Source organism: Grampus griseus (assembly GCF_964374135.1).
Source record: "Grampus griseus genome assembly, chromosome: 9".
Taxonomy (NCBI): domain Eukaryota; kingdom Metazoa; phylum Chordata; class Mammalia; order Artiodactyla; family Delphinidae; genus Grampus; species Grampus griseus.
Window position 1 is genome coordinate 78,225,868 of NC_139003.1, and position 8,976 is coordinate 78,234,843.

The following is an 8,976-nucleotide window of genomic DNA, read 5'->3' on the forward strand; positions in this document are numbered from 1 at the left end:
GTTGCCTTGGGAGAACTCTGAAGTAATTTCTTAATGTTTCAGCAAAAGTCCCTTTGGGTTATCACCCACTTTTCTACCAACATTCATCCTTCAACACACACACACACACACACACACACACACACACACACACACACACTTTAACACAGGAATCAGATAACGATGTATCATTTTTTTTCACATCGAATCATATTTGTAAGAGTACTATTTTTAAAAGAAATTGAAGTCAGCAAGATTTCAGTCTCTATCCACTAAAGTAAATTATAAACTTTGGCAAATCTACTTCTTAAACAGTTGCATAGAGAATTTCCAAAAACAAAATTACTTAACGGGATTTTTTTTAGCAATTATACAAAGATTAAAAAGCTTTTGGTTTCTCATTATATTTTTAGAGAATATATGGTAAACCTTGAGAGACTGCATGTAAGTTAATGCAGTAATTGTTCTAATTACTGTTTGTCTCTACCGGAGCAATAAAACAGCAGTCACAAGTACAATAAATGGAGTTGTTAATTATACAACTAATCTCATGAGTACACTTTCATAATATGGAAAAATATATGATATTAAGCGATTAAGTTAAAAATGAAAAGTCCTGAAGGACTTTATTAGTTTTGTACATTAACCCACTCCCCCAGAAAGATGTAAATATATATAGTTATGTTATATTATTCAAATAGCCCTCCATGCTACACAATGGAAACTTAGTAGTATGGAGAACTTAGTTTGAATAAATAAATAAATAAATAAATAAATATATCTTAGTCTAGAAACTTAAAAATATCTAAACAAGAATAAAGTTTGTCATTTTTCCTGTGTGACACTGAGGCTTTTGACCCATGACCATGAGGACATGACCTGAATTGTTTTTCTAGTACAAGTGATGAATCCCTCTGCAAAAGAAACATATTTTCCTGGCCAGAATAAAGCATCCTTGGATCAGAAATAACTGCCATATTTTTAACAACTGAGTTAACTGAATAACAGAAACAAGGTGTAAAGTTTTGGAAGTTAACATATTTCTTACTTAAAAATTAAAACTTCAGTAGCATTGGTGAATGGGGATTAGAGACTTGTTGCAATCAAGATTTAAATTTAGGTGTCTTAGCCAACAAGAATGTTATTAGTGCTTATTCCTGAAATTTCCAGCCTTTTTCTGTAACAAGCTATGGTGTTTTCAGTAATGCCATGTATCAGGAAGTTTTCAAAACCAACAATATTTAACTATGAGGATTTAAAGTTTCACATGCTTTATGAGTATTAGGTTGAGAAATTAAAACAATCAAATACATGGAAGCGGGGAGTCATTGTCAATATCACTTGTCTCCAGGAAATATACCATAATATTAGTTATATTTCTATAACCCAGGAGGTTAAAATCTATTGGGGGAAGAAAAAGAAACACACATGAAAACACATAATAAAAGACGGCACATCTCTTGGTATATGTTTCTGGATATGTTAGAAGTAGAAATGGAAGAGAACTAACAAAGAGATTTTTTAAAATAAAGGACTCAGGCATTCCTTTACATCATTCATCACTGACTCCATTAATATGTCATTTATAAAAAATTCATTAAACATGTATTGGGTTCTGGATTTGTGCCAGGCAGGGTGTGATTACTTAGGATACTTAGGTCAACAAGACACAATCTCTGACCACAAGAAGCACATAGTCAAAAAGAGAGATAGACAAGCAAACTCCTAAAGTTGCAGTGGAGATAGAACAATCCAAACAGAGGAGCATATACAAAGGAGAGGAATAGCAGAGAAGGGGCTATTAACTCTATGGGATAGATCAGGAAAGAATATGTTTGGCTCTAAATTGCTAGAATAAATGTGTACAGAGAAGAAGTTGTAGGTTAAAAACTTAACAGGACTTACTGATTAATAGGAAAAAAAATCTTAAAATTGCATTGATTGAGTCAAAGAGGAGTTTCACAGAAAGAGAAGTATCTGATGGCTTTAAAAAATTTATAAAGATACCAATTAAAATTACTATGATGAATCAAAGAAGGGTGATGGATAAATAACCTTGATTGTTAGTGTATCAGTTATGTATTATTGTATAACAAACTACCACAAACCTCAGTGACTTAAAACAACTATAGACTTATCATTGCTCATAATGTTTGGGATTGGCAGTCTGGGCATTTCTTCTGCTAATGTCACGTAGGATCACTCATGCAGTTGTAGTTATCTGAAAGCGTGATTGGGTTGGAGGGTTTAACCTGGCATCAATGCTAGCCTTTGGTGTCACATGTCAACTGGCCTGCCCCAGTTCTCATCCATATGCTTTGTATCCTCCAGCAGTCTGCACTTTTTACCAGCACGGTAGTCTCAGGCTTCCAAAAGAGCAAGAATGGAATCTGTAACAACTCTTAAATCCTAGGATCTGAAATTTGGACAGTGTTAATTCTGCCACATCCTATGAGACAAAGCAAATCACAAAGCCAGCTTCAATTCAAGAAGGAAGAAAAGTCGACAAATAAAAAATGTGACTTTGCAATGATTGCAGTCAACTTTATGTAGAGAGTTTCTCCAGTAAGTCAGAATTTTAAAAGTTAGAAAGGATGAACCAGTGGGTCTAGGATAATTAAAAGCAAGAGGAAGAATAAGCTAATCTTAGGAATAGATTTAGAGATACTGACACTAGCAAGCAAAGGAGCCACGATAGAGCTAGAAGGTATCTGATGCAATGAATGAGACGGGAGATGACAAAAAGTGAAATATTTAGTATGATCAAAGATGAGATTTAGTATCCCTGCAAGAGTTGGAGAGAGTTCACAAGCAAGGGGTTGGGGTTTGAGACTGAGTTTAGTGAGAAAAAAATCCATGTTATTTGTTTTACTTGCTCTCAGATGGCAGTAGTATTGAACTAATAATGACTATAGTGTGAGATTCCCCAGAGGCATTTAAATTGATGTCGGAAGTTTGTCCCCCCTTACAGTCACCATTCCACACTATACTTGTAGCATAAGGTATATCTTTTCATTATTAACAATTAGTTTAAGCAACAAATCTAATCTAGGATTTAGGTTAACATACACATCACCATTCAAAAAACATTTGAATAATTTTTTAAAGAAACTATTTCATACAAGAAAATGTTAGCAGATCAAATCCAACAACATATAGAAACGTTTACACTATGACCACGTGGGATTATTCCAGGAATGTTATTATTATTTCAGGAAGGTTTAACATCCAAAGTCAATTAATGTAATACATCAGATTAATAGAATAAAAGGCAAAAATCATGTAAACATATCAATAGATGCAGAAAAAGCAGTTGACAAACATTTATGATAAAAAAAGCTCTCAATGAACACAACCTGGTAAAAATGACTTATAAAAACCTACAGTTGGGCTTCCCTGGTGGGGCAGTGGTTGAGAGTCCGCCTGCCGATGCAGGGGACACGGGTTCGTGCCCCGGTCCGGGAGGATCCCACATGCCGCGGAGCGGCTGGGCCCGTGAGCCATGTCCACTGAGCCTGCGCGTCTGGAGCCTGTGCTCCACAATGGGAGAGGCCACAACAGTGAGAGGCCCACGTACCGCAAAAAAAAAAACCCAAAAAAACAACCTACAGTTAACATCATAATTATAAAAGAGCAGATGCTTTCCCTTTTAGATCAGGAAAAAGGCAAGGATGCCACTTACACCACTTTTATTCAACATTGTTCTGGAATTTCTAAAGAGTGAAACCAGGTAAGGAAAAGAAATACAGCCCTCTAGATTGAAAAGAAAGAAGATTTCTTTATTCATGATGACACAGTTCTGTCTATATTGATAAAAATGTTAAGGAGTCTCCCCAAATCTATTAGAACTGGTAAAGTTCCAAAAGTTCACAGGATAAAAGATCAATATATACAAAACTGAATTGCATTTTTTTAATGTTGAAGTGCAATATATTTTAATCTTTCATGTATTTAAAATCTCCATTTGTTAATACTACAACAAAATGAATATTTATAACTAGGGGTAACATCAACCACTGCTATTACTAGAAATCATCGCCTCCTCGAGTAGCATTCTGCTGACTCTACAACCCCAAATGGCAGAATGCCTGAGAAATGTGCATATTCTGTACAGAAAGCAGTCTGTGAGGGGCACCTTTTTAAAATGAATCTTTTTAATCGGACACACCTGCACACTGTTTTAAAAGTCAAACAGTTTTACAAGAAAAACAGATGTCACTTGCCCTGTACCCATTTTTCACATCCCTAAGGCAAATACTTTCAAGTCTTTTTAGCTATTTGTTCTGGCATTTTTTCCCTATTTCTACTATATAGTAGGTCTATTAGAGTTATTTAAAATTTTTTCCCTTTAGGAAAAAAATTGACTTCCTGTTAAAAGATAATGATTTAGATATGTTACATCTTCCCATCATCATTTTTGGTTGAATCAATTGTTGGTGTTTATATTATTACTATGGCTGTAAATAATATTCACAGATGAGCCAAAAGTACATCATGATTACTGTTTCCTTTTTTGTACGACCTTGTTTTCCTTCTAGTTAATAACTGCATTTTTGCATTTGCTTAGTTTTCTGTGTAACTATGGTTAATTCATCTGCAAATTGCTAAAGTGTTAACTTTCCTCTCAACATATTCAAATATAACAGGTAAATCTCTGTTTTAATTTCCTTTTTTTTTTTTTTAATTTTATTTTTGGCTGCGTTGGGTCTTTGTTGCTGTGCACGGGCCCCTTCCAGCAACGGCGAGCGGGGGCCACTCCTCACCATGGTGCGTGGGCCTCTCACTGCGGTGGCTTCTCTTGTTGCAGAGCATGGGCTCTAGACGCATGGGCTTCAGTAGTTGTGTCATGCAGGCTCAGTAGTTGTGGCATGCAGGCTCTAGAGCACAGGTTCAGTAGTTGTGGCACACGGGCTTAGCTGCTCTGTAGCATGTAGCTGCTCTGTAGCATGTGGGATCTTCCCAGACCAGAGATTGAACCCGTGTCCCCTGCATTGGCAGGCGGATTTCTAACCACTGCCTCACCAGCAAAGTCCTTTAATTTCTTTCTTAAAAATATACTTCATACAATCCTCCATCAAGTTCAAATTAAGACTTCTTATTCTCTAGATCTAATATAAAACTATGGTCATGGAATTTCCCTTTAACTTATCCTGGGACTTCCCTTGTCTCTCTTCGTGTTGGACCCCCTGATTCCTTGATCTCACTTCTTCCTTTCTTGATTTTCTCTTTTTAGTGGGGTATTTCCTCCAGTAGCTCCCTGAGAAGGGGGCATGGGAAGTACACTTTTTTAAAAAAGTCCTTGCATTGTCTAAAAATATCTTCATTTACTCATACTTAATAACTGAATCTGGCTCAGTATAGAATTCCAGACAGGAAAGTATGTTCCATCAGAATTTTGAAGGCCTTTCCTCATCATCTTCTGTTAAGAAGCCTGGCACCATTCTGATCTACAGTCTTTCACAGTCACCTATATATCCCCCTAAGGAAGCTTCCAGAAGCTTCTCTTTATGTGTTCTGAAATTTTACAATAATGTATCTTGGAGTAGGTTTTTTTTTTTTTTTTTTTTTTTTTTTAACTGTATGAACTGATAATTGCTAAGTCTTTTACATTTAGAGATGTATGTCCTTCAGTTCTGGGAAGTTTTCTTTTTTTTTTTAAATAAATTTATTTCTTTATTTTTGGCTGTACTGGGTCTTCATTGCTGAGTGCAGGGCCCTTCCAGCTGTGGCAAGCGGGGACTACTCCCCATTGCGGTGCACAGGCCTCTTACTGCGGTGGCCTCTCTTGTTGCAGAGCATGGGCTCCAGGCGCGCAGGCCTCAGCAGTTGTGGCTTACGGGCTCTAGAGTGCAGGCTCAGCAGTTGTGGTGCACGGACCCAGTTGCTCTGCGGCATCTGGGATCCTCCTGGACCAGGGATTGAACCCGTGTCCCCTGAATTGGAAGGTGGATTCTTAACCACTGCACCACCAGGGAAGCCCCTGGGAAGTTTTCTTATAGTAATCTTCCTTTGATTTTTTTCTGTTCTCTTTCTCATATGCCTATTATTTAGATACTGACCTTGCTAGACTGATTGTCTAATTCTCTTTGGTCTGTTTTCTTTTTCCTCTTGCATTTACATCTCTTGTCTTTAGCTCTATTTCCTGGGAGATTTCCTCAACTTCATGTTCTAACTCTTCTATTAAAATGTTAATTCCTATGAGCTCTTTTCTGTTTGCTGCATATTTCTTTTTTTTCTTTTCCCTCTACATCTTGTTCTTATTTTACATGAATATAGTATCTTCTTTTCTCTCTTTTTTTTTTTGAATTTTATTTTTTTTTTACTACAGCATCTTCTTTTTTCTTGAGGATATAAATAAGTTGGGTGTTTTAGGTTCTTGTTTTCTTCACCTGCCTGCACTGTCTCTGTAATTTGAGTGCTTTCTTGCTATTTTCTCTAGTCTCTGCCTTTCATGCTTGACGCTTTCCTTTAGTAAGAGGGAACCTTTGACTGTACATTTATATCTTTAGTTACACACTGTCTGCCATCTTGCCCAATTGCATTTTATACAATTGATATATACACAAATTGCAATTGCATACAAGCAATGAACAATCCAAAAATAAAATCAAGAATGAAATTCCATTCACAATGTCATCAAAAAGAATAAAATAGTTAGGAACAAATTTTAAAAAAACAATCCTGAGACTAGTACACTGCAATTCAAAAACATTATTGAAAGAAATTAAAGAAGATCTAAATAAGTGGAAACATATTCCCTGTTCATGACATGGAAGATTTAATATTGTTAAGATGGTAATTCTTCCAATTAACCAACACATTTAATTTAATCCTTACCAAAGTTACAACATGCTTTTTTTTCTTTGCAAAAATTAATAAGCTGATTCTAAAATTTAGAAAATCCAAAAGACCTAAAATCACCAAGAAAATTTTCAAAAGAAAACAAGTTTGGAGGACATTTATTTCCAGATATCAAAGCTTACATAAAGTTATATATACAGGATATGTACATATAGTACTTTAATATATATATTTAACATTTTATATACTATTATATATATACTATTTACTATACTATAGTATAAATTGTACTATATATATGGACATATGTACACACATATAATCTCCTTTTGCATAAGGATGCACAGCACATACAGATCAATAGAATAGAGTTGAGAGTCCAGATATAAACTCTAACATTTATGGTCAATTGCTTTTCAACAAAGGTATGAAAGTAATTCAATGAAAAAAAAGACAGTCTTTTCAACAATTGAAGATTCACAGGCAACAGATTAATTTTGACACTTGACTCATAGCAAAAACAGAAGTTAACTAAAAATGTATCATAGGTTAACATGTAAGAGCTAAAACTATAAATTTTTTGGAAGAAAACATCGGAGAAAATCTTTCATACCTTGGACTAGGCAAAAATTTCTTAAGATACAATACCAAAAGCATGGTAAAATAAATAAATAATTGATATTCAAAATGTGTGTACCATCAAAGGACAGCATTATGAAAATATAATAACCACCAATAAACTAGAAGAAAATATTTAAAAAACAAAGGTCTGATACCTACTTCTATCTAGAATAAAAAAGAATAAGCCACTTAATAATAAAAATATTTAAAAAATGATAAAATAGACAACTGATTTAAATAGTCACCAAGGAAGATAAATAAATATCCAGTAAGTATACTAAAATATATTCAAAATTATTAATCATTAGAGAAATTAAATTTAAAATCACAATGAGATACCATTTTATACCCACTGTTATGGCTAAAATAAAAAGACAGATAATAACAAAAGTTGTTGAGGATCAGAGAAACAGGAACCCTCATATTTTGCTATGGGAAGGTAAAATTGCAGAGCTGCCTTGGAAAGCAGTTTGGCAGTTTCTTTAAAGTTAATCATAGGGGCTTCCCTGGTGGTGCAGTGGTTAAGAATCTGCCTGCAATGCAGGGGACACGGGTTCAATCAAGCCCTGGGCCAGGAAGATCCCACATGCTGTGGAGCAACTAAGCCCGTGTGCCACAACTACTGAGCCTGCGCTCTAGAACCCGCAAGCCACAACTGCTGAAGTCCACACACCTAGAGCCCATGCTCTGCAACAAAGAGAAGCCACCACAATGAGAAGCCCTCACACCGCAACAAAGAGTAGCCCCCAGTCACTGCAACTAGAGAAAGCCCATGCACAGCAATGGAGACCCAACGGGGCCAAAAAAAAAAAAAAAATGTTAATCATAAATTTATCATACAACGCATGCATTCCACCCCTACGTGTCTACCCAAGAGAAATGGACACATAGGTCCACACAAAAGACTTGCATATGGAAGCATTCATAGAAGCATTCATTATTCATAAGAGACAAAATCAAAGCAACCTAAATCTTCATCACCTGATGATGAAATAGACAAAATGTTGTATATAATTATTAATTATCATGTTATAATATAATATCCCATATCATGAGATATTAGTCAGCAATAAGAAGGAACCAACTTCTGATAAATGCTACAACATGGACAAAACTCAAAAACACACTAGGTGAAATGTCAGTCATAAGGGATCAAATATGGTATGATTCTATTTATATGAATGAAAACCCAAATAGTGTTATGTTTGCATAACTCAACTTATTTACTAAATCTAATTTATTGTACTCTTGAAAATATAGATAAAATATACCTCAAAATTAAAAAAAAGAAAAAGAAAGCATTTCATTAAATACCCAACTCTGAGTGGGACCACACAGGAAAATAAGACTGACAACTAGTGGAAAGTTCAGTAGACTGGGTGTCAGACATGAGATTCCTGGTGCCAGGTTCTCCTTGCCAGTAAAAATGTTGTGTTTGCAAGTGCCTTAATGTTTCTGAACCTCAATGGCTTCATCTATTGTAAGAGTAAGTTGGAATAGGTGATTCCTAAAATCTCTAATTAGCTGTAAATTTCCATAAACGTACTCATTTCTTAAAAATTATGAGACGCATCC